The sequence below is a fragment of the Arachis hypogaea genome, chromosome 20 (assembly GCF_003086295.3).
Source record: "Arachis hypogaea cultivar Tifrunner chromosome 20, arahy.Tifrunner.gnm2.J5K5, whole genome shotgun sequence".
NCBI classification, from domain to species: domain Eukaryota; kingdom Viridiplantae; phylum Streptophyta; class Magnoliopsida; order Fabales; family Fabaceae; genus Arachis; species Arachis hypogaea.
This window is the reverse complement of record NC_092055.1, coordinates 88,165,590-88,190,984: the sequence shown is the minus strand read 5'-3', so window position 1 is coordinate 88,190,984 and position 25,395 is coordinate 88,165,590. Positions and strand designations below refer to the sequence as shown.

At 38.8% G+C, this 25,395-nt stretch overlaps 1 non-coding gene across 1 annotated transcript; it reads left to right on the top strand.

The window, feature by feature from the left end:
- The first annotated feature begins 20,556 nt into the window (after positions 1-20,556).
- Positions 20,557-20,664, top strand: LOC112787700 (small nucleolar RNA R71). Its single transcript, XR_003195098.1, has one exon. It is a non-coding gene; the product is annotated as a small nucleolar RNA R71 (small nucleolar RNA).
- Positions 20,665-25,395: the final 4,731 nt, after the last annotated feature.

Sequence of the window (25,395 nt, the reverse complement as noted above, 5' to 3'; positions counted from 1 at the left end):
CAGCGCATCGGACCATTTTCACATACAGGAATAGGATGCAACCAACGACAAGGGTGATGCCTCCAGACGATTAGCCGTGTTGTGACAGAGCATTTGGACCATTTTCCCGAGAGAGATCGAAAGTAGCCATTGGCACCGGTGACATCCTTACATAAAGCCAGCCATAGAAAGGAGTAAGATTGATTGGATGAAGACAGCAGGAAAGCAGAGGTTCAGAGAAACGAATGCATCTCCATACACTTATCTGAAATTCTCACCAATGAGTTACATAAGTATTTCTATCCTTATTTTATTAATTAATTTCGAAAACCCCATTACTATTTTATATGCGCCTGACTGAGATTTACAAGGTGACCATAGCTTGCTTCATACCAACAATCTCCGTGGGATTCGACCTTTACTCACGTAAGGTATTACTTGGACGACCCAGTGCACTTGCTGGTTAGTTGTGCGAAGTTGTGAACCATGGTATTGGCATCATGTTTTTGGTGCTATTGCCAGGGAAAGAAAGAGCAATGAATTTTACATAATCAAAGTGTAATCACAATTTCGTCCACCAAACATGAATTATAGCTAAAGAACACACAACCTGTGAGATTTGAGCTTAATTACATGGTTACATTATTTAACCATAATATTTTATTCTTGTGTATTTCCTTCTCTATAATTGCAGACTTTAATTTGTTCCATTCTATATGTCCACTATTTAGTGTATTTACATGCTTGCATATGATTGAGGCCATTACTTATTTTTTTCCACTTATCCCAAATAGCCTACCCTTTTATGTCACCCTTGTTAGCTACCTTGAGCCTTTTTTTATCCCCTTGTTCTATATTTTACCACATCACTAGCCTTAAGCAGAAAAATAAATTAAATACCCGAATTGAATCTTTGGTTAGCTTAAGATAGTGTGTTAACTAAGTGTGGGGAAACTGTGGGTACTTGGGTTAATGAAAGTGCACAGTGTTTAAATGATAAAATATTAAGAATTTGGGTACCTACTTATGTGAAACCAGAAAAATCAAATATCCATGTGCATTGATATGTTATGGTTTACTTTTATATGTAAAAAAATGCATAAAAAATAAAATAAAATAAAATAAAAGAAAAAAAATAATAAAAAATAAAATAAAATAAAATAATGAAAATATATATTTCCAGCATAAATGAATAAATAAGTAATTAAATAAGGGGACAAAATTACCCCAATGTTAAGTTAATGAAAAATCAATGCATATGTGATAAAATTAAAGAAAAGTTGATACATGAGTATGTAATGCAAAAGTGGGAATTTTGGGTAGCTAGGCATGATTTTTGAAGTACATAGAGTGTGTGTATAGGTGAAGAGCTTAGGTTAATTAAAGATTCATATTATAGCTCACTTGGCCATACATATATCTTCACCCTTACCTTAGCCCCATTACAACCCTGAAAAGACCTCATGATGTTTGCATTCGTACATTAAATTTTTGTTGATTGGTTAGATGAAGAACAAATTTAGAAAGCATGATTAGAGAAGAGTAGAGTGAATTAACCCTAGACATTTGAGAGATTAGAGTGCATATACACTACCAGTGAGGGTTCAATGCTTGATTCTATGTTCCCTGCTTTCATGAGTTGTCTTCTTACAAGTTTACTTGTCTTTTATTGTATGATTTGAATTATTGGAATCTGATTTATGTTTGTCTTGAAAAATTTGTTTACTTTTAATTGAGTAGGAAAAAGCCTTCTGCATGTAGTTGCATTAATATAGATAGGTTGCATTTCATACATTCTACCATTCCTCTTCACTCCTTTATAGCTTCTCTTGAGCTTAGCATGAGGACATGCTAATGTTTAAGTGTGGGGAGGTTGATAAACCCCATTTTTAGGGTTTATCCTGTGCTTAATCTAGTGGATTTTATCCATTATTCTCACACTTATTCATACAATTCACATGTTTTACGTTTTCTTTCCTGATTTTGCAATATGATTGAAAACATGCTTCTTTGGCCTTAAATTTCCTATGTTTAATCCTCTCTTATTACCATTCGATACCGTGATATGTGTGTTAAGTGATTTCAGGGTTTACAGGGTAGGAATGAGTTAGAGGATGGAAAGGAAGCATGCAAAAGTGGAAGGAATACAAGAAGCTGGAGAAATTGCTAAGCTATCCAGCCTGACCTCTTCGCACTCAAACGGTCATAACTTGAGCTACAGAGGTCCAAATGAGGCGGTTCTAGTTGCGTTGGAAAGCTAATGTCCGGCGCTTTACAACGATATATAATCTGCCATAGCTATCTTAAATCCAGGTGATGCACATGGGTGGATCACGCGGACGTGTGACCTGGAAAAAATCCAATCCACGCTCACGCATGGATGACACTCACGCGTGACTTTGCAGTGGCCTGTACGTACCAGAAATCACTGGGGGTGATTTCTGGGCTGTTTTTGACCCAGTTTTCGGCCCAACAAACATAGATTAGAGGCTATAAAGTGGGGGAATCCATTCAAGAAAAATTACAACTTTCATATTCAGAATTTTAGGTTTTAGATGTAGTTTCTAGATTGAGAGGCTATCTCCTCTCTCTTAGGATTTAGGATTTAGGTTTTTAGGATTAGGATTCCTCTCAGTTTATGGTTATTTCTTCATTCCAGGTTCAATGTTCCTTTAATTTTTGCTCTCTTCTACTTTTATTTACTCTATTACTTTAGTTGCTCTATTTCAGATCTAATTACTTATGTTGCCAAATTGGCTTATGAACTCTTCATGTTAGAATTAATTTTCTTATTTAATACAAATTGAGGTATTTCAGATTTAAGATTTCTTTCTTTTATTTATGTTACTGCTGCTTCCAATTTAAGGCATTTTTATTCGAGTAAATTTTCTCCCCTTTTTGGCTTTGGTTAAGTAATTGGTGACACTTGAGTTGTCAACCTCAGCTATTGATTGAAAATTGGGAATTGCTGGTTGATTTAGGAGTTAACTAGGACTTGAGGAATCAGATTAATTAGTCCACTTGACTTTCCTTTATTTAGTAAGGGTTAACTAAGTGGGAGCAATAACAATTCTCATCACACCTTATAAGGATAACTAGGATGGGATTTCCAGTTTTCATACATTGCCAAGAGTTTTTCTAGTTATTAATTTAAATTTCCTTGCCAATTTATTTTCCTGTTCCTTAATTCAAAAACCCAAAAATATACCTTTTTCCATAACCAATAATAAATACACCTCCCTGCAATTCCTTGAGAAGACAACCCGAGGTTTGAATACTTTGGTTATAAATTTTATTGGGTTTGCTTAAGTGACAACTAAAACTTTTGTACGAAAGGATTCTCTGTTGCTTTAGAAACTAGACTTACAACGTGATTGTTTTTATAAAACTCTTTACTGACAGAAATCCGTTCGTCAGATTCTCAAAGCTTTAACATGGACGTGGCACACCAGGAGCCAGGCGTGGCATGCCAGTTATATTTTCCAGAGAGCAAAATTGAATGCCACAAAAGGGGCGTGGCACACCAGGCTGAACGTGGCACGCCAACTCCATTGTACACCATGGGGCGTGCCACTTGAGCTTGTGAGTGTGACACGCCAAAAGAGGATACACACTGGGCGTGCCACTTGGTATCGAAGGTGTGGCACGCCAACTATAATCCAACAGTTGGGCGTGCCACTTGAGGACCAAGGCGTGGCACGCCAAGTTTGAAGGAAACACGCCAATATGGGCGTGCCCCTTGAACATCAGGGTGTGGCACGCCAGTTCAATTTTCTAGAGGAGGAGGTGAAGGGACAAACACTTGGGCGGGCCACTTGGTATCGAAGGTGTGACACGCCAGCTATCATTTCTCACTTGGGCGTGCCACTTGAATTCTGGGTATGGCACGCCAACCAAGGAACCAAGCACATACAAGGGGCGTGGCATGCCAGATCCTGGGCATGCCACACTAGTTCAACTCTCCAGAGAAGGAATCAAGCACACATAAGGGGCGTGGCACGCATGACCCTGGGCGTGTCACACTAGTTAAATTCTCCAGAGAAGGAATCAAGCATACATGAGGGGCGTGGCATGCCAGACCCTGTGCGTACCACGCTAGTTCAACTCTCCAGAGAAAGAATCAAGCACACATAAGGGGCGTGGCACGCCAGACCCTGGGCGTGCCACGCTAGATCAAGTTTCCAGTGAAGGACATGGTGCACACACAACGGGCGTGGCACGCCAGACCCAGGGCGTGCCACACTAGTTCACAGTTCCAGAAGAGAGAAGAGGAAGAATAAGCCTGGACGTGCCACTTGGTCTCGAAGGCATGGCACGCCAGGCTACCCGAGGTTTAAAAAGACCCGGGGCGTGCCACTTGGGCTCGAAGGCATGGCACTCCAGGCTAACCAAGGTTTAAAAAAACCCTGGGCGTGCCACTTGGGCTCGAAGGCGTGGCACGCCAGGGAAGGAGGTTCAAATGGCATGCCACTTGGGGAGCTGGGCATGGCGTGCCAAGCCAAATTCAGTGGCTAGGCGTGGCACGCCACTCAAGTGCCAGCCACACGCCAAGCCTGGGGAAGTCATATTTTATCAGTTTTTCTTTCCCTCCAACTGTAATTTTCTTTTCTTTTTTTGTATTTTCTTAATTCTAGTGCTAGAAATAGTATAAATAACCTCTGAAAGTAGTGAGAAGGGGTTGTTGAGTAGTAGTTTTTATTGAAGTATAGTTAGATTTACTTTTCACATCATGTCTTCCATCTCTTGTACTTATCTCTTAAGTTATGAGTAGCTAAATTCCCTCTCATTGAGAGTGGGAGCTCTGCTGTACTTGATGGATTAATGATAGTAAATTTCTTCTTCTCTTCATCTTCTCTTTGATTTGCTAGAAGGAATTTTGTTTTAATGCTAGTGTTCAATCATCTGGGGAAAGAGGCTGAATGCAAAATGGGTTTCATGGGAACCTTGGAAAAGGAAACATTAAACCATGCTTGAAATCCCTTTCCACACTTAAGTAGATCTGGGTTTTGGTGATTGGATATGGTGACATATAATCCACCCAATATTTTGATCTATGAGGATGTGTGGTATAATCAGGGACCAAGCATATCTCTCTTCATGAGCAATTAGACCAAGGAATTGGCTGATTATCAAAATTTGAGAGATTGAATCACTAAGAGATTGGGGTTCAATCAATCATGATTGCCAAGAGGTCAATGAGTTGCATGATTGAAGATGAGATGAGCTGGATTTAATCCAAAGAGAACAATATCTCATGACCCCAATGAATTCCCCTTATTCTTACTTCCCACATTTTTTATAGCTTTCTTTACATTCTGTTATTCCCCATTCTCATTTACAATTCAGTCATTTATGTTTCTGCACTTTACTGCTTTTCCTTACTTTTGAGTCATTTACAATTCTGCTCGTTTAAAATTCTGCAATTACAACCTATATTGCTCAGCTTGACTAATTCACCCATTGATTAAAATTGCTCAAATCTACCAATCTCTGTGGATTCGACCCCACTCCTAGTGGGTTATTACTTGACGACAATTTTTGGTGCGCTTGCCAAAGAACGGATTCATGATTTTATATGGGGAGTGAATTCCAGTCATCAAGTTTTATGGCGGTGTTGCTGGGGATTGGTTTGAATTTGACAATGATTAAATTGATGGGTAGCTAGAATAAGCACTTTTAATTATCTTGTTAATCCCTTTTATTTTAGTTCTTTAGTTTTCTTATTTTTTCTTTCAATTGATCATTTCAGCTGTTCATTGTTCATATGTGTATTTTTTTACTACTCTATTAACTGTTTGATTAATTGCACCAACCAAACTAACCACCTGTCTTAACAAGAAGTGATTCCTTCACTTATCCTCTGTTTGCTGTTTGTTGAATGTATGACAGGTAGAATAGGAGAAACTTCATCCTCTTTTGATAGTGAACTTGAGAGGACCTTCCTTAGATTAAGGAGGGAAGCAAGAGGCAAAGGAATAGTTGGAGAGGAAGTAGTGGAGGAAGATCTGGGAGTTACTATAGAGGAAGAGGTGCATAACCATGTTAGAGAGGATGCTGGCAATCATGTTAGGCAAGAGAGGAGAGTTCTAGGCTCTTACATCAACCCAAATCTAGGAAACTGTGGCAGTAGCATTCTGAAGCCAACAATTCATGCTAACAACTTTAAGTTGAAGCCTCAACTCATCACACTTGTCCAGAACAATTGCTCATTTGGAGGGAGTGCCCAAGAGGACCCCAACCAACATCTCACTACAGTCTTTAGGATTTGTGACACTGTAAAGTCAAATGGTGTACACCCTGACACCTACAAACTACTTTTGTTTTCTTTTTCTCTCAGAGATAAGGCAGCAAAGTGGTTAGAAGCATTTCCCAAGGAGAGCTTGACAACTTGGGATGATGTTGTGAACAAGTTTTTAGCAAGATTCTACCCACCATAGAGAGTCAATAGATTGAGAGCTGAGGTGCAAACCTTCAGGCAGCAAGATGGTGAAACCCTTTTATGAGGCCAGGGAGAGGTTTAAAGACTTGATAAAGAAATACGTGCAGTTGCACATCTTTTATGAGGGGCTGTTATATGAGTCAAAACAGGTAGTAGATCATTCTTCAGGGGGCTCACTTAACAAGAAGTAGACCATTGAAGAGGCCATAGATATCATAGAGACTATGGCCAAAAATGAGTACTTCTATGCTTCAGATAGAACTAAAAAGAGAGGAGTGATGGAGCTCAATTCTATGGATGCCCTGTTGGCTCAAAACAAAGTGATCACTGCATAACTAGCAGCCTTAACCAAGAAGATGGAGAAGAACCAAGTCTCAGCTATTCAAGCTCAAGCCCCTCCACAAGAGGGAGAGACACCAGAAGTTTAATGTGAATGGGAGCAAGCAAACTACGTGAACAATCCCTCTAAACCACCATATGATCCCAATACCAAGACATACAACCCAGGTTGGAAGAACCATCCAAATTTTGGGTAGGGAAACCAACAAAACCACAGCCAAGACTACAAACCATACCAATCTAACCAATACAATAACCACAACCCCAACCGTCAATCAGGCAACAACAAACCCTACCACAACTCATAAAATACACCCTACCATAACTCACAAAATGCATCATATCACTCCACCCAGTAAACACACAACAACCACCATCAGCAGTAATTTTGCAAAATTGGAGGCTGCCATAGCACAATTGTCAGTACCGCTGACGGGAACCATTTCCTCTGTTCTGAAGAAATAAATGCAGGCTAAAAGGAAGATAGATGCAAACCAAGAGGAGTTCAGATCCAACATAAAGAACCAAGGGGCAGCAATCTCAAAACTGGAAGCACAAGTAGGGAGCTTGTCTAAACAAATACAAATGCCTACACATACATTCCCCAGTGATACTATGGCCAACCCAAGAAGGGAATGCAAAGCCATCACACTAAGGAGTGGAAAAGTTGTAGAGGAATCACTCCCAAGTCAAAGAAACCAAGGAGAAGTTGAAAACGACCCTAAAACCAAGAATGAAGAAGAAACCCCTGCACCATCCCCACCAAAGCAAGTCCTAAAACCTTATGTGCCAAAGGCACCCTATCCACAAAGGCTGAGGAAGGATGGGAAGGACAGCCAGTTTTCTAGATTCCTGGAAATCTTTAAGAAGCTCCAAATTAACATACCCTTTGTTGAGGCATTAGAGAAAATGCCACTCTATGCCAAGTTCTTGAAGGAGCTCATGACAAGGAAAAAAAACTAGGGCGAGAAGGAAACCATAGAGCTCACAAAGGAATGTAGTGCCATCATGCAAAAGAAGCTTCTCCAAAAGATGAAAGACCCTGGGAGCTTCCAAATCCCTTGCATCATAGGGGATATCAACATTGAGAAAGCATTATGTGATCTGGGAGCTAGCATCAACCTCATGTCCTTGGCTATGATGAAAAGAATGAGGATTGAAGATGCCAAACCAGCAAGAATGGCACTTCAATTGGCTGATAGAACATTTAAGTTTCCTCATGGGGTAGTGGAAGATTTGTTGGTGAAAGTAGGAGAGTTCATCTTTCCAGCTAATTTCATTGTACTGGATATGGAGGAAGAGGCTAACACATCTATCATCCTAGGAAGGCCATTCCTAGCTACTGCTGGAGCTATAATTGATGTTCAAAAAGGAGAGTTAGTCTTAAGATTGCATGAAGAGAAGATGGTTTTCAATGTCTTCAAGGCCATGAGTTACCCCAAGGAGTCCATAGGGGAATGCATGATGGTGGACACAATAGAAAAGATAGTTCAAGGAGTGTTAGAAGAAGAACAATGTGAAGAAGCTATGGAGCTAGTGCAACAAGTAGCAGGTGGAGAATTACCACAAGAAACCATGGAGGATTTGATAAACCCCGTTTTTAGGGTTTATCATGTATAGATTTTAAGGGTTTTATCAATGATCTTCCACATTTATTCATAACAAATGCATGATTTTGTGTTCCTTTCCCAACTCTACTTCATAGACGAAAACATGCTTCTTTTGTATTAAAATTGATATATTGTAATCCCCCTCTATTACCATTCAATGTCGTGACCCGTTTGTTAAGTGGTTTCAGAAGTTATAGGGCAAAAATGGCTAAGAGGGATGAAGGAAGCATGCATGAATGAAAGGAGCATGGAAAAATTAGAGTTTTGGAACCTGGGCATGGGCGCGCATGCGCATCGTACGCGTACACGCAGATGTTCACCCTCAGAGCCGGCGCGATGTAGCCGAGACGAGAAGCTGGCACGCTTATATGGCTGGGCCATAAATCCTTGGACGCGCGTGCGCACTGTACGCCTACGCGTAGGTCACGAAAAACCCCATGGACGCATACGCGTACTGTGCACATACGCGCCGATGGGCGCACGTGATTTTTTAAGAAGAAAACGTGACTAGCGATTTCAGGCAGTTGCAGGCCCTGTTTTGGGGCAGAATTCTGGAGGGAAAAGCTTAAGAAGACCAAGGATTAAGGGGGTTGAGACAATTTAGGCATAATTCTAGAAATTATGGGTAGTTAGTTACATTTTTCTTTTAGAGAGAGAAACTCCAACTTCTCTCTAGGATTTTACTCTCTCTATTGCAATTCTCCTTTGATTTCTTGGTGAGATCCATTGCTAATTCACTTTTACTCTGATACAAGTTGTAGATCTACTCTTCTTCTACGCTCAATTAGTGTTCTTTTGATTCATTCACTTAGATCTAGATTTGTGACTTTGTTACTTTAAATTTTGATTAGTGAATTGATGAATTTCATTCAATTGCTTGATTGTTGATGATTGCTTGGATTAGATAGCTTTAATTCAATTCTTTTCTCTCAATTTCATCATGTCCTCTATGATTGCCCATCAATTGTTTGTAAAATGACAACCCTAGCTATGGAGTAGATTTCCCTTACTTGGCTTAGAAGTTGAGTTATTAGAGACACTTGAGTACTGGATATCAATTATTGATTAGGAATTGAAAATTGCTAATTGACTTGGAGTGCACTAAAGCTAAACTCCCCTAGGGTGAGACTAGGACTTGTGACTCAAGTTAGTTACTTTCACTTTACTTTCCTCCACTATTAGGGGGTTAACTAAGTGAAGCAACAATCAATTCTTACCACAATTGAAGGAAACTACAATGATGGAACTTCCAATACTCACTCTTAGCCAAGGCTTTTATCTCAATTAATTGTTGTGTACTTTTGTTAGCTTGAATTCCTGCACCGACTCTCAAAACCACAAAAGACTTCCTAATCAATGATGTGCATTCTAAGGCAATTCCTAGGGAGAATGAACTAGGATCAATCCTCTCGGTCATAGATTTTAAAATTGTTTGATGCGATATTTGCGTGTCGATTAGACTATACTCACGGTTGGATTCATTGCTAATTTCTATACTGGCATAAGAAAAATCGTTTATCAAAATGGCACCGTTGCCGGGGAGTTGCGTATGTGTGCCATTCTATTAGTTAGTGTGCATATGTTAATATGTGGATAATTGTATTTCTCTCTTGATTGTTTGTTTTTTTATTGTTAGTTAGGATTAATCTTTGCTTAAATACCAATTGATGTCATAAGCTTCTTATCTCCTTCATTGCATGACGCGTTCACTACCGAATCCGAGCTTAGCCCTATTTGATTCGGAAATTGAAAGAACTTTGCTTCATATTAGGTAAGCTCGGAGGCGGTTAGCCTTTGAGGAAGGTGAAGAGGTATTTACCAATTCACCAACCATATCCAAGGTGGATTCCAAATCGTCATCCAAAGAAGGCACTAATTACTCTTCCGTTGATACTACTAATAGTTCTTCTTTTGATATACATTTTGACAATATGGCCCTCCAAGGAGAGTTACTCTCAAGGAAGCGAGTATACTGGACTTTGTTCTCCAACCTCTTCATGTGCTTCATCCCAACTTGAATGCAAACTTTGAACTCAAGACCGCTCTCATCAATCTTCTGCCAAAGTTCCATGGAGTTCTCGCATAGGATCCAATTAGACACCTCAAGGATTTTCATGGTATATGCTCGACCACTAGGCGGGAAGGATCCAATGAAGTGGACATATGGTTGTTTGCCTTCCCTTTCTCTCTTGAGAAAAGAGCCAAGTTGTGGTTTTATACCTTACCTAGTAATATTGTCTCCGATTGGGACTTGCTTAGTAGAGAATTCCTTGATAAATTCATGCCCGTAGAAATGACGGACAAGCTAAGGAAAGAGATCTCATGTATTGTACAAGGCGAGATGGAAACCTTATATGAGTTTTGGGAGCGGTTTCGCAAACTTCTTGAGTCATGTCCGAACCACATGATTGACACTCAAGTATTGCTTAGCTATGTGTGCCAAGGCATAAGGGAGCAAGATAGGAATCTATTGGATGCCTGATAAACCCCGATTTCGTGATTTATCTTGTGCTTATTTTGGAGGATTTTGTCACTTTTTCTCGCATTTATTCAATGAAATAGCATGGTTTTGTAATTCTCCCTTGAATTTTGCTTAAGTGTAAAAACATGCTTTTTAGACCCTAAATTAGTGATTTTAATTCACTTTAATTCCATTCGATGCCTTGATGTGTTTGATGAGTGATTTCAGGTCCGTAAGGCAAGTATTGGATGGAAGAAATGAGGAGAAAAGCATACAAAAAAGGAGAATGCATGGAGAAACAAGGATTGGGAATGCACCAAAGGACGCGCACGCGCACCAGGCGCGCACGTGCAAAAGTGATTTCGCCTATGGACGCGCTCGCGTACATGCCGCATCCGCGCGGGTTGAGAATTTGTCAGCGACGCACGCGTGCACATGGCGCGCATGCGCCGATACTATCACGCGGCCTGTAACAACCCTGTTTTTCGAGAACATGAGATCTTTTCTGAAAGTACGGATTTCTCCGGAAGATCAGTAAAGGGAATACCTCTGTTATATCATCTAGCATCTCAATCCTCATTATCATCATGTCATCCTTAAGCTAGAACCTCCTCTGAGGCAAGCTCGATAATGTAATCGGGAAGAACCTAGTTTTTGAACCGTATCGGTTGGCAGTTTTGATTCTGATTTTTGTAAATAGTCTCTGTTTGACGAACCGGACTTGATTCATGAGAGGATAGAGATAATAGTATAATATTATCATTATATTAGTATTAGAACATGCTTGAATGATATTATAAGGTTACCTGGTCTGTTTTTGTTAAAAACAGAAAATCGGTTTAACCGGGTTTACGGTTTACTGGTGCAGCTTAGCACCAGCACTCTCTGATGAATTTAGCAATGCTAAGGCCTCATTATACATGTTCTATTCTCATAATAAATATGTTACTAGTGTCATTTATGCTAGTAGCTCAGAAAATAATTTTTAGAGATGTTTTTACGAGTAAAAACAAAGAAAGAATATGAAGAATATACGAAGAACACGAAGAACACTTTGAGTGTAGTGAAGAACAATGAAGAACACCTTTTAGATCTTAGAAAGGGCAAGGAAGTAAATATTTTGGTGTTTGAGGGGTTATTTTGTAATTTCTGAAAGTTTGGGTGGTTAAAGTAGAATTATTAAAAGTTACCGGGGTAAAAAGTTAATTTTAAAGGTTAAAAGGTAAAGGCAAGGTAATTTTCGAAAATTTAATAGTAAAATAATAAATAATAATAAAATATTAAATAATAATATTTAATTAAAAATAATATTTTAATAAAAATAATAAAATAATGCGAAAAGGCAGTTTTCTGTAAAAGCTTTAGAAAGACAACTTTAAGTGTAGAATCTCATAATTACCTTCATAAAACACTTAGGGAGTGGTAAGAACATATTAGTGAGGCAAAGATAAAAGAAAGATAAAAAGATAAAGAAAAGATAATAATCAAAGAAAAAGTCTGTAAAGTTTTAATGACAGAAAACAGACAGAGACTAGTGAACGAACTAGGGCAACATAGTTAGTACTTGAGTTGCGACTAGGGTTAGGTATTATATGAAAAGTTAAACTGTTTCAGTATAGACTTAATGAACCTATACTTGGGACAGGCTAACTATTCATACCGAAATTTACATAAGCTTTACATACATACGTTAAGCAGAAAAATCAGAACAGAATAAAGAAACTCAGAGAACAGAGTAAATTCAAGAGAAAAAGAGAAGAGGAGTACTATGGATACAGAAGAAAGAGTAATTAGAGAAAAGTAAAGAGTTACAGAGAACAGAGTAACCAGAGTAAAGTAAAGAGATAAAGAGAAAAAGAGTAATATAGACACAGATGGAAAGAGTAATCAGAGAAGAGAAAAGAGATACAGAGAACAGTGTAATTAAAACAGAGTAAAGAGATACAGAGAAAAGAGAAACCAGAACAGAGTAAAGAGATATAAAGAGAAGAGTAATATAATAAAGAGATATTTATATATATATTAGTTGCTTGATGCAACCCAGAGCTATATATATATATATATATATATATATATATATATATATATTGCTTGATGCAACCCAGAGCTATATTCAATATATATTAGTTGCTTAATGCAACCCAGAGCCTCTGTAGGGAAACTAAGTTATCTACAGCCATTTTTCGCTTCCCCAGAGCAGAGCAGAGTATATATATATTTTCCTGCAGTAAGCAGAGGCTGTCTCAAATGAGCGGCTATTATTATATGCGCATTTATTTAGGAACGGAAAATCGTATCCAGGAAATCAGGATTACTCGTGACCGGATAAATGTCGGAATTGCGGGCAGCCAACCGACACATGAGCTCATGGCCTGCGCTAAGGCTAGACATGCATCATTCTTGTCTGCGCATCATTCTCTGTTGCATTCCTTTCTGTCTATGATCTACTTCTTTATGTTTGTCTGCTTGTATGCTATTTCTGTGTTTTATTTTCTTATATTCTTTTGTTTGTGTTCTGCTTTCTGTTGTCTATACTTTCTCTTCCTATCTTTATCTTCTGTTTACTGCTTCGCTATATTATGTTATTCGTCTACTAATCGACCCCAAATAAATGTACGTAACTAATAACCCCAGCCCTACTAAGAACTCTCCAGTTCTTACCCCGTCTCTCTCCCTTCCCCCTTCAGATGGAAGTAAGAGTACCTTACCGTAGTTCGTTGATGATGGTTCTGCAAAAAGGATTCTGCTCTAGATAGTCTTCTGAGTCTAGGGTGAATATCGTTCTCTGTTTATATGTATATACTATGAGACCAGCCAATGTCTACACCCCGTTTGTACTTTAACTTTAACTTAAATCCTGTGTACGAGACTCCTGTTGTGTGGCTACTTCATGAGGTACCAGAGAGACGTCCTGTGGAAAAGTCTGATCGTGCAGAGGAGTAGCAGATGCTGTTCTACCTTTTGATGACGTTCCACCTGACTTGAGTTTTGAAGACTTAGAACGTACTTTCCCTCGCTTTAGTAGTTTAGAGGGACTAGGTGAGTATAGAGTATAGGCTAGCCTAGGTGCCAGCTTAGAGACCTCTTGAACAGGTCAGAACCTGGGATGTTGTATGTATGTATATGTATATAGTTATTATCTAGCTATATCTATGGGTGTTCTAACTAAAGGTCTATACTCTAATAAAGGCTGGATAACTGAATGTTGCTAGCTACCCGTGATGTATTTATGTGTGGATGTTTATAATTGTTTTATCTGTTATTACTTGTGAATTGATTATGAGTGATTCCGTCTAATAATCCAAATATTTTCAAAAAAAAAAACCTCGTAAATTAACTACGCTTTTAACAACGAATCAGGCTCATATGATAAATAATAGATAATAATTAGGAAGACAAATTGGTAGCACTCAGTTTCCGGTATGATCTAGACATATTGAAAATTGGGTCGTTACAATTTGGTATCAGAGCAGTTCGTTCCCAGTAGAGCCTGGGGAGTGGACTGACTATGCTTCATTGCATACTCTGTTGTGTGTCTCATGCGTATAGGATATCCCAGTGATATATGTTGCATGATTGTTTCTGTGTTTTCATTTTGGGAATATTCACACTTGACTTGAAGTGTTAAGACTGATCACCTTAACAATGATTGTTTGGTGTGAACAGGACTACAATGTGTTCACGGAGACGAGGTGTACGGGAAGGAATTCCTAATGTTAACTACGAGAGGGAACAGGAAACGTTTATGGCTACCATGAACAACGCGGCTGAAGTAGTGTGTGAAGCTGCGGTAACAGCGGCTAGGGTTGTTGAACGTCTCAGAGCGAGAAATGGGAACGAGAATGAATATGGAGAAGATAATGGGAATGATGAGAATAACTTAGGGCATCCTGAAAGACCTATGACCCTTGCGACCTTTCTGAAGGTTAATCCGCCTAAGTTCAAGGGTACACTCCTTGCGACTGACGCTGATAACTGGTTTCGAGGTATTGAATGATCATTGAGAGCGCAGCATGTTCCGGAAGGACAACACGTAGAGTTTGCTACTTATATGCTCGAGGGAGAAGCTGAGTACTGGTGGCTAGGGATACAGCGACAGTTACAAGGTAATTGGTACGCGAAATTGTGATTACACTTTAATTATGTAAAGTTCATTGCTATTTCTTTCCCTGGAAATGGCGCCAAAAATATGATGCCAAAACCACGGTTCACAACTCCGTGTAACTGACCAGCAAGTGCACTGGGTCGTCCAAGTAATACCTTACGTGAGTAAGGGTCGAATCCCACGGAGATTGTTGGTATGAAGCAAGCTATGGTCACCTTGCAAATCTCAGTTAGGCAGATATAAATTGATAATGGTGTTTTCGAATAATAATTAATAGAATAGGGATAGAAATACTTATGTAATTCATTGGTGAGAATTTCAGACAAGCGAATGGAGATGCTTTCGTTCCTCTGAACCTCTGCTTTCCTGCTATCTTCAGCCAATCAGTCTTACTCCTTTCCATGGCTGGCTTTATGTGATACATCACCACTGTCAATGGCTACTTTCGGTCATCTCTCGGGAAAATGATCCAATGCCCTGTCACGGCACGGCTAATCATCTGGAAGCATCACCCTTGTCAATGGCTTCATCTTATCCTCTCAGTGAAAATGGTCAACGCACCCTGTCACGGCACGGCTATTCATCTGTCGGTTCTCAATCATGCTGGAATAGGATTTACTATCCTTTTGCGTCTGTCACTAACGGCCTGCAATCGCGAGTTTGGAGCTCGTCACAGTCATTCATTCATTGAATCCTACTCGGAATACCACAGACAAGGTTTAGACTTTCCGGATTCTCTTGAATGCCGCCATCATTCTAGCTTACGCCACGAAGATTCTGATTAAGAGATTTAAGAGATACTCATTCAGTCGAAGGTAGAACGGAAGTGGTTGTCAGGCACGCGTTCATAGGAAATGATGATGATTGTCACGTTCATCACATTCAGATTGAAGTACGAATGAATATCTTAGAAGCAAAACAAGATGAATTGAATAGAAAACAGTAGTACTTTGCATTAATCTTTGAGGAACAGCAGAGCTCCACACCTTAATCTATGGAGTGTAGAAACTCTACCGTGAAAATACATAAGTGAAAGGTCCAGGCATGGCCGAGATGGCCATCCCCCAAAACGTGATCAATCGATCAAAAGATAATCCAAAGATGTCAAATACAATAGTGAAATGTCCTATTTATAATAAACTAGTCACTAGGGTTTACAGAAATAAGTAATTGATGCATAAATCCACTTCCGGGGCCCACTTAGTGTTTACTTGGGCTGAGCTTTAACTTTCCACGTGCAGAGGCCATTTGTGGAGTTGAACGCTAGGTTTGGATCCATTTCTGGCGTTCAACTCTGGTTTTTGATCCATTTCTGGCGCTAAACTCCAGAATTGGGCAGAGAGCTGGCGTTGAACGCCCGTTTGCGTTGTCTAAACCTGGGCAAAGTATGGACTATTATATATTGCTGGAAAGCCCTGGATGTATACTTTCCAACACAATTGGAAGCGCGCCATTTTGAGTTCTGTAGCTCCAGAAAATCCACTTTGAGTGCAGGGAGGTCAGAATCCAACAGCATCAGCAGTCCTTCTTCAACCTCTGAATCTGATTTCTGCTCAAGTCCCTCAATTTCAGCCAGAAAATACCTGAAATCACAGAAAAACACACAAACTCATAGTAAAGTCCAGAAATGTGAATTTAACATAAAAACTAATGAAAACATCCCTAAAAGTAACTAGATCCTACTAAAAACATACTAAAAACAATGTCAAAAAGCGTATAAATTATCCGCTCATCACAACACCAAACTTAAATTGTTGCTTGTCCCCAAGCAACTGAAAATCAAAATAGGATAAAAAGAATAGAACATACTATAAATTCCAAACTATCAATGAAACATAGCTCCAATCAAATGAGCGGGACTTATAGCTTTTTGCCTCTTGAATAGTTTTGGCATCTCACTTTATCCATTGAGGTTCAGAATGATTGGCATCTATAGGAACTCAGAGTTCAGATAGTGTTATTGATTCTCCTAGTTTAGTATGATGATTCTTGAACACAACTATTTTACGAGTCTTGGCCGTGGCCCTAACCACTTTGTTTTCCAGTATTACCACCGGATACATAAATGCCACAGACACATAACTGGGTGAACCTTTTCAGATTGTGACTCAGCTTTGCTAAAGTCCCCAATTAAAGGTGTCCAGGGTTCTTAAGCACACTCTTTTTTTTTGCTTTGGACCTTGACTTTAACCGCTCAGTCTCAAGTTTTCACTTGACACCTACACGCCACAAGCACATGGTTAGGGACAGCTTGGTTTAGCCGCTTAGACCAGGATTTTATTCCTTTAGGCCCTCCTATCCACTGATGCTCAAAGCCTTGGGATCCTTTTTATTTGCCCTTGCCTTTTGGTTTTAAGGATTATTGGCTTTTTGCTCTTGCCTCTTGCTTTTAAGAGCTTTTGGCTTTTTCTGCTTGCTTTTTCTTTTTTCTTTCTATTTTTTTTTTGCCTATTTTTTTTCTTTTTTTTTTCTGCAAGCTTGGTTCTTTGCTACTTTTTCTTGCTTCAAGAATCATTTTTATGATTTTTCAGATTATCAAATAACATGTCTCCTAGTCATTATTCTTTCAAGAGCCAACATATTTAACATTCTTAAATAACAACTTCAAAAGACATATGCACTGTTCAAGCATTCATTCAGAAAACAAGCAGCATTGTCACCACATCAATATAATTAAACTAAGTTCAAGGATAAATTCGAAACTCATGTACTTCTTGTTCTTTTGAATTAAAACATTTTTCATTTAAGAGAGGTGATGTTTTCATAGGACAGTCATAACTTTAAGACATAGTTACTAACTACTAATGATCATGTAATGAAGACACAAACATAGATAAGCACATAACATAGAAAATGAAAAACAGAAGAGATAAGAACAAGGAATGAATCCACCTTAGTGATGGTGGCGTTTCCTTCTTGAGGAACCAATGATGTCCTTGAGCTCTTCTATGTCTCTTCCTTGTCTTTGTTGCTCCTCCCTCATTGCTTTTTGATCTTCTCTAATTTCATGAAGCATGAAGGAGTGCTCTTGATGTTCCACCCTTAGTTGCTTCCAATAATTGTGTGGAAGAAAATGTCTCCCCTGAGGTATCTCAGGGATCTCTTGATTTGCAGTCAAATGTTCTACCACTGAGCTATAGACCCTTGATGGAAGCTTTTGTCTTCCCTTTCCTCTTTCTAGAGGTTTCTCTGGCCTTAGGTGCCATCAATGGTTATGGAAAAAACAAAAAAGCTATGCTTTTACCACACCAAACTTAGAATGTTGCTCGCCCTTGAGCAAAAGAAGAAAGAATAGAAGAAGAAGAAGAAGATATGGAGGAGATGGATGGATGTGTGTATTCGACCATATGGGTGGGATTGGGTGGGAGAGAGATGTTGAATTTTAAAGGTAGTGGGTGTATGGATGTGAGTGGTAAATGGAAAACAGAAAGGATGATCATGAATGGAAAGAGAGATGATGAGGTAGGTGGGGATCCTGTGGGGTCCACAGATCCTGAGGTGTTCAAGGATTTACATCCCTGCACCCATTAGGCATGTAAAAATGCCTTTGCACACAACTCTGGGCGTTCAGCGCCAGGTTGGTGGCCATTTTGGGCGTTCAACGCCCATTTGTGTGCCAATTCTGGCGTTGAACGCCAGAACCATGCTTGTTCTGGGCGTTCAGCGCCAGGATGCTGCCCATTTTGGGCGTTCAGCGCCAGAACCATGCTCTGTTCTGGCGTTTGAACGCCAGACAGATGCTCCTCCAGGGTGTGATTTTTCTTCTGCTGTTTTTGATTCCGTTTTTAATTTTTTTGTTTATTTTGTGACTCCACATGATCATGAACCTATAAAGACATATAACTAAGAAAAATATAGTTAGATAAATAAAAATTGGGTTGCCTCCCAACAAGCGCTTCTTTAATGTCAATAGCTTGACAGTGGGCTCTCATGGAGCCTCACAGATGTGCAGAGCTTTGTTGAGACTCTCCAACACTAAACTTAGAGTTTGGATATGGGAGTTCAACACCAAACTTAGAGTTTGGTTGTGGCCTCCCAACACCAAACTTAGAGTTTGACTGTGGGGGCTTTGTTTGACTCTGCTTTGAGAGAAGCTTTTTATGCTTCCTCTCCATGGGTGCAGAGAGAGATCCTTGAGTTGGAAACACAAGGTTGTCCTCATTTATTTGAAGGATCAATTCTCCTCTGTCCACATCAATCACAGCTCTTGCTATGGCTAGAAAAGGTCTTCCTAGGATGATGGATTCATCCTCTTCCTTTCCAGTGTCCAGGACTATGAAATCAGCAGGGATGTAAAGGCCTTCAACCTTTACTAACACATCCTCTACTTGTCTATAAGCCTGTTTTCTTGAATTGTCTGCCATCTCTAATGAGATTTTAGCAGCTTGCACCCCATAGATTCACAGTTTCTCTATTACAGAGAGGGGCATGAGGTTTATCCCTGAACCAAGGTCACACAGAGCCTTAAAGATCATGGTGCCTATGGTACAAGGTATTATGAACTTTCCAGGATCCTGTTTCTTCTGAGGCAATGTCAGTTGATCCAGATCACGTAGTTCATTGGTGAACAAGGGAGGTTCATCTTCCCAAGTTTCAATGCCAAATAATTTGGCATTCAGCTTCATGATTGCAGCAAGAAACTTGGCAGTTTGCTCTTCAGTAACATCCTCATTCTCTTCAGAAGAGGAATACTCATCAGAGCTCATGAAGGGTATAAGGAGGTTTAATGGAATCTCTATGGTCTCTAGATGAGCCTCAGAGTCCTTTGGTTCCTCAGAGGGAAGCTCCTTATTGACCACTGGACATCCCAGGAGGTCTTCCTCCTTGGGATTCACGTCCTCTCCTTCCCTTACAGGTTCGGCCATGGTGCTTATGTCAATGGCCTTGCACTCTCCTTTTGGATTCTCTTCTGTATTGCTTGGGAGAGTACTAGGAGGGATTTCAGTGATCCTTTTACTCAGCTGGCCCACTTGTGCTTCCAGATTTCTAATGGAAGACCTTGTTTCATTCATGAAACTTACAGTGGCCTTGGATAGATCAGAGACTAAGTTTGCTAAATTAGAAGTATTTTGTTCATAATTCTCTGTCTGTTGCTGAGTGATGATGGAAAAGGCTTGCTATTGCTAAACCTGTTTCTTCCACCATTATTAAAGCCTTGTTGAGGCTTTTGATCCTTCCATGAGAAATTTGGATGATTTCTCCATGATGAGTTATAGGTGTTTCCATAAGGTTCACCTAAGTAATTCACCTCTGCCATTGCAGGGTTCTCAGGATCATAAGCTTCTTCTTCAGAAGATGCCTCTTGAGTTCTGTTGGATGCAGCTTGCATTCCATTCAGACTCTAGGAAATCATATTGACTTGTTGAGTCAATATTTTGTTCTGAGCCAATATGGCATTCAGAGTATCAACTTCAAGAACTCCCTTCTTCATAGGCGTCCCATTATTCACAGGATTCCTTTCAGAAGTGTACATGAACTGGTTATTTGCAACCATGTCAATGAGTTCTTGAGCTTCTGTAGGTGTTTTCTTTAGGTGAATGGATCCACCTGCAGAAGTATCCAATGACATTTTAGCTAATTCAGACAGACCATCATAGAATATATCCAGGATGGTCCATTCTGAAAGCATGTCAGAAGGACACTTTTTGGTCAGTTCTTTGTATCTCTCTCATGCTTCATAGAGGGATTCACCTTCTTTCTGTCTGAAGGTCTAAACATCCACTCTAAGCTTACTCAGCTTTTGAGGAGGAAAGAACTTGGCTAAGAAAGCGTTGACCAGCTTATCCCAAGAGTTCAGGCTATCCTTAGGTTGAGAGTCCAACCATATTCTAGCTCTGTTTCTTACAGCAAAAGGGAAAAGCATGAGCCTGTAGACTTCAGGATCTACTCCATTAGTCTTGACAGTATCACATATCTGCAAGAATTCAGTTAAGAACTGAAAAGGATCTTCGGATGCAAGTCTATGAAACTTGCAGTTCTGTTGCATCAGAGAAACTAGCTGAGGTTTCAGCTCAAAGTTGTTTGCTCCAATGGCAGGAATGGAGATGCTTCTTCCATGTAAATTGGAATTAGGTGCAGTAAAGTCACCAAGCATTCTTTTCCTGTTTGATAATTTCTGACAGGTGCTTGCTGGTTTGTTGTAATTCAGCTTCTCTTAGTTTCCTCTTCAGAGTCCTTTCAGGTTCTGGATCTGCTTCAACAAGAATATTCTTGCCCTTGCTCCTGCTCATATGACAAAGAAGAGGGCACAGAAAAATAATAATAATAGAGATCCTTTTTTTTTTTGAGTAAGGGAGAGATGTTAGTAGATGAATAAACAAATAGAAGGAGATGAGAGAGAAGAAAATTTTCGAAAATTATTTTTGAAAAAGGAGTTAGTGATTTTCGAAAATAGTTTTTGAAAATGGTTAGTAATTTTCGAAAATTAAAATTTAAAAATTGAAATAATTAGTTAATTAAAAGGAAATTTTGAAAAAGAGGGAAGATATTTTCGAAAATGAGAGAGAGAGAATTAGTTAGGTGGTTTTGAAAAAGATAAGAAACAAACAAAAAGTTAGTTAGTTGGTTGAAACAAATTTTGAAAAGATAAGAAGTTAGGAAGTTAGAAAAGATATTTTGAAATCAAATTTTTTTGAAAAAGGTAAGATAAGAAGATATTTTTGAAAAGATATGATAGAAATTAGTTTTTGAAAAAGATTTGATTTTTAAAATCACAATTAATGACTTGATTCACAAGAAATCACAAGATATGATTCTAGAACTCAAAGTTTGAATCTTTCTTAACAAGTAAGTAACAAGCTTAAAATTTTTGAATCAAAACATTAATTGATGATGTTATTTTCGAAAATCATGTGATAGAAATAAGAAAAAGATTTTTGAAAAATATTTTTGGAATTTTTGAAAATAACTAAGAAATTTGAAAAAGATTTGATTTTTGAAAAAGATTTTTGAAAAAGATGAGTTTTTTAAATTGAAAATTTGATTTGACTCATAAGAAACAACTTGATTTTAAAAATTTTTGAAAAATTCAATCCAAATTTTCGAATTTGATGAGAGAAAAAGGGAAAGATAATTTTTTTGATTTTTGAATTTTTTAATGAGAGAGAAAAACAAGAAAAATGATGCAATGCATGAAATTTTTAGATTAAAACAATGAATGTATGCAAGAATGCTATGAATGTCAAGATGAACACCAAGAACACTTTGAATGTCAAGATGAAGACCAAGAACATGTTTTTGAAAAATTTTTAATGCAAGGAAAACATGCAAGACACCAAACTTAGAATTCTTTAATGCTTAGACACTAAGAATTCAAGAATGCATATGAAAAACAAGAAAAGACACAAAACATGCAAATGCAAAGATCAAACAAGAAGACTTACCAAGAACAACTTGAAGATCATGAAGAACACTATGAATACATGAATTTTCGAAAAAATGCAAGATGCACATGCAATTGACACCAAACTTATAACATGACTCAAGACTTAAACAAGAAACACAAAATATTTTTGATTTTTTATGATTTTATGATTTTTTTGTATTTTCTTTTAAAAAATTTTTTTTTTTTCGAAAATTATTGTGAAAAATAAAAATAAGGATTCCAAATTTTTTAATATGAATTCCAAGAATCTTGCCATGTTAGTCTTAAAGCTCCAATCAAAGGGTCAGGCATGGCTTAATAGCCAGCCAAGCTTTAATAAAAATATGAGTGTAATTCAGACATGACAAGCCTAACATGCCCTATCTAGAAGAATTGGGCATGACTCCATTGAGGTGATTAGTTGAAGACCAATCCCAAAGTAGTTTGGGTATGGCTTTACAGCCAGATAGGCTTCAACATGCTTCATGAAACACTAGAATTCATTCTTAAAAATTCTGAAGAAAAATAATATTTTTGAAAACATTTTTTTTTTCGAAAACAAAAGAAAAAATTTTTGAAAGATTTTTGAAAAAAAATTTTTTTTTTTTGAAAAGAAAACAAAAAGAAAATTACCTAATCTGAGCAACAAGATGAACCGTCAGTTGTCCAAACTCGAACAATCCCAGGCAACGGCGCCAAAAACTTCGTACGCGGAATTGTGATTACACTTTAATTATGTAAAGTTCATTGCTCTTTCTTTCCCTGGAAATGGCGCCAAAAACATGATGCCAAAACCACGGTTCACAACTCCGTGTAACTGACCAGCAAGTGCACTGGGTCGTCCAAGTAATACCTTACGTGAGTAAGGGTCAAATCCCACAGAGATTATTGGTATGAAGCAAGCTATGGTCACCTTGCAAATCTCAGTTAGGCAGATATAAATTGATAATGGTGTTTTCGAATAATAATTAATAGAATAGGGATAGAAATACTTATGTAATTCATTGGTGAGAATTTCAGACAAGCGAATGGAGATGCTTTCGTTCCTCTGAACCTCTGCTTTCCTGCTATCTTCATCCAATCAGTCTTACTCCTTTCCATGGCTGGCTTTATGTGATACATCACCACTGTCAATGGCTACTTTCGGTCATCTCTCGGGAAAATGATCCAATGCCCTGTCACGGCACGGCTAATCGTCTGGAGGCATCACCCTTGTCAATGGCTTCATCTTATCCTCTCAGTGAAAATGGTCAACGCACCTTGTCACGGCACGGCTATTCATCTGTCGGTTCTCAATCATGCTAGAATAGGATTTACTATCATTTTGTGTCTGTCACTAACGCCCTGCAATCGCGAGTTTGGAGCTCGTCACAGTCATTCATTCATTGAATCCTACTCGGAATACAACAGACAAGGTTTAGACTTTCCGGATTCTCTTGAATGCCGCCATCATTCTAGCTTACGCCACGAATATTCTGATTAAGAGATCTAAGAGATACTCATTCAGTCGAAGGTAGAATGGAAGTGGTTGTCAGGCACGCGTTCATAGGGAATGATGGTGATTGTCACGTTCATCACATTCAGATTGAAGTACGAATGAATATCTTAGAAGCGAAACAAGATGAATTGAATAGAAAACAGTAGTACTTTGCATTAATCTTTGAGGAACAGCAGAGCTCCACACCTTAATCTATGGAGTGTAGAAACTCTACCGTGAAAATACATAAGTGAAAGGTCCAGGCATGGCCGAGATGGCCAGCCCCCAAAACGTGATCAATCGATCAAAAGATAATCCAAAGATGTCAAATACAATAGTGAAATGTCCTATTTATAATAAACTAGTCACTAGGGTTTACATAAATAAGTAATTGATGCATAAATCCACTTCCGGGGCCCACTTGGTGTGTACTTGGGCCGAGCTTTAACTTTCCACGTGCAGAGGCCATTTGTGGAGTTGAACGCCAGGTTTGGATCCATTTCTGGCGTTCAACTCTGGTTTTTGATCCATTTCTGGCGCTAAACTCCAGAATTGGGCAGAGAACTGGCGTTGAACGCCAGTTTGCGTGGTCTAAACCTGGGCAAAGTATAGACTATTATATATTGCTGGAAAGCCCTGGATGTCTACTTTCCAACAAAATTAGAAGCGCGCCATTTTGAGTTCTGTAGCTCCAGAAAATCCACTTTGAGTGCAGGGAGGTCAGAATCCAACAGCATCAACAGTCCTTCTTCAACCTCTGAATCTGATTTCTGCTCAAGTCCCTCAATTTCAGCCAGAAAATTCCTAAAATCATAGAAAAACACACAAACTCATAGTAAGGTCCAGAAATGTGAATTTAACATAAAAACTAATGAAAACATCCCTAAAAGTAACTAGATCCTACTAAAAACATACTAAAAACAATGTCAAAAAGCGTATAAATTATCCGCTCATCAGTAATGAGGGTGACATTCCTTGGGATATTTTTAAAGATGAATTCTACAAGAAATATTTTCCAAGAGCAGTGCGTGATGCTAAAGAGATAGAGCTTATGCAGCTGAGGCAAGGGGATATGACTGTTGCTGAGTATGCTCGTAATTTCAATGACTTGTGTCATTTCTCTAAGATCTGTCAAGGGAATCCTATTGACTTTGAAGAATGGAAGTGCTTGATGTTTGAAGGAGGCCTTTGTGATGATCTGATGAGTTCAATAGTTCCGCTGGAGATACGTAATTTTTCCGAGTTAGTCAACAAGAGCAAGTTAGTGGAAGAATGTATTAAGAAAGTGATTGTGGCCAAGGTGAGTTACCAAGGATTTCCACTAAGGCATCTTGGCAATCATCAAGCAGCTGGGAGAAGGGTGTATTTTAAAGCACGTGGCATACGACAGCATAAGAACCTACAAGTTGGTAATATTACTGCTCGCCGTACGAGTAAGAATGGAGGTAAAGTAAGGCAAGGCAATGGTAAACGAGCCCATCAGGCTTACATAAACCCTACATGTAAGCAATGCGGAAAAGAGCATGATAACAGGTCTTGCCAGTTTGGATCACCTAACTGCTATGCTTGTGGAGAACTTGGACATATTTCCAAGGATTGTCTGAAGGGATTTACTCGAAATC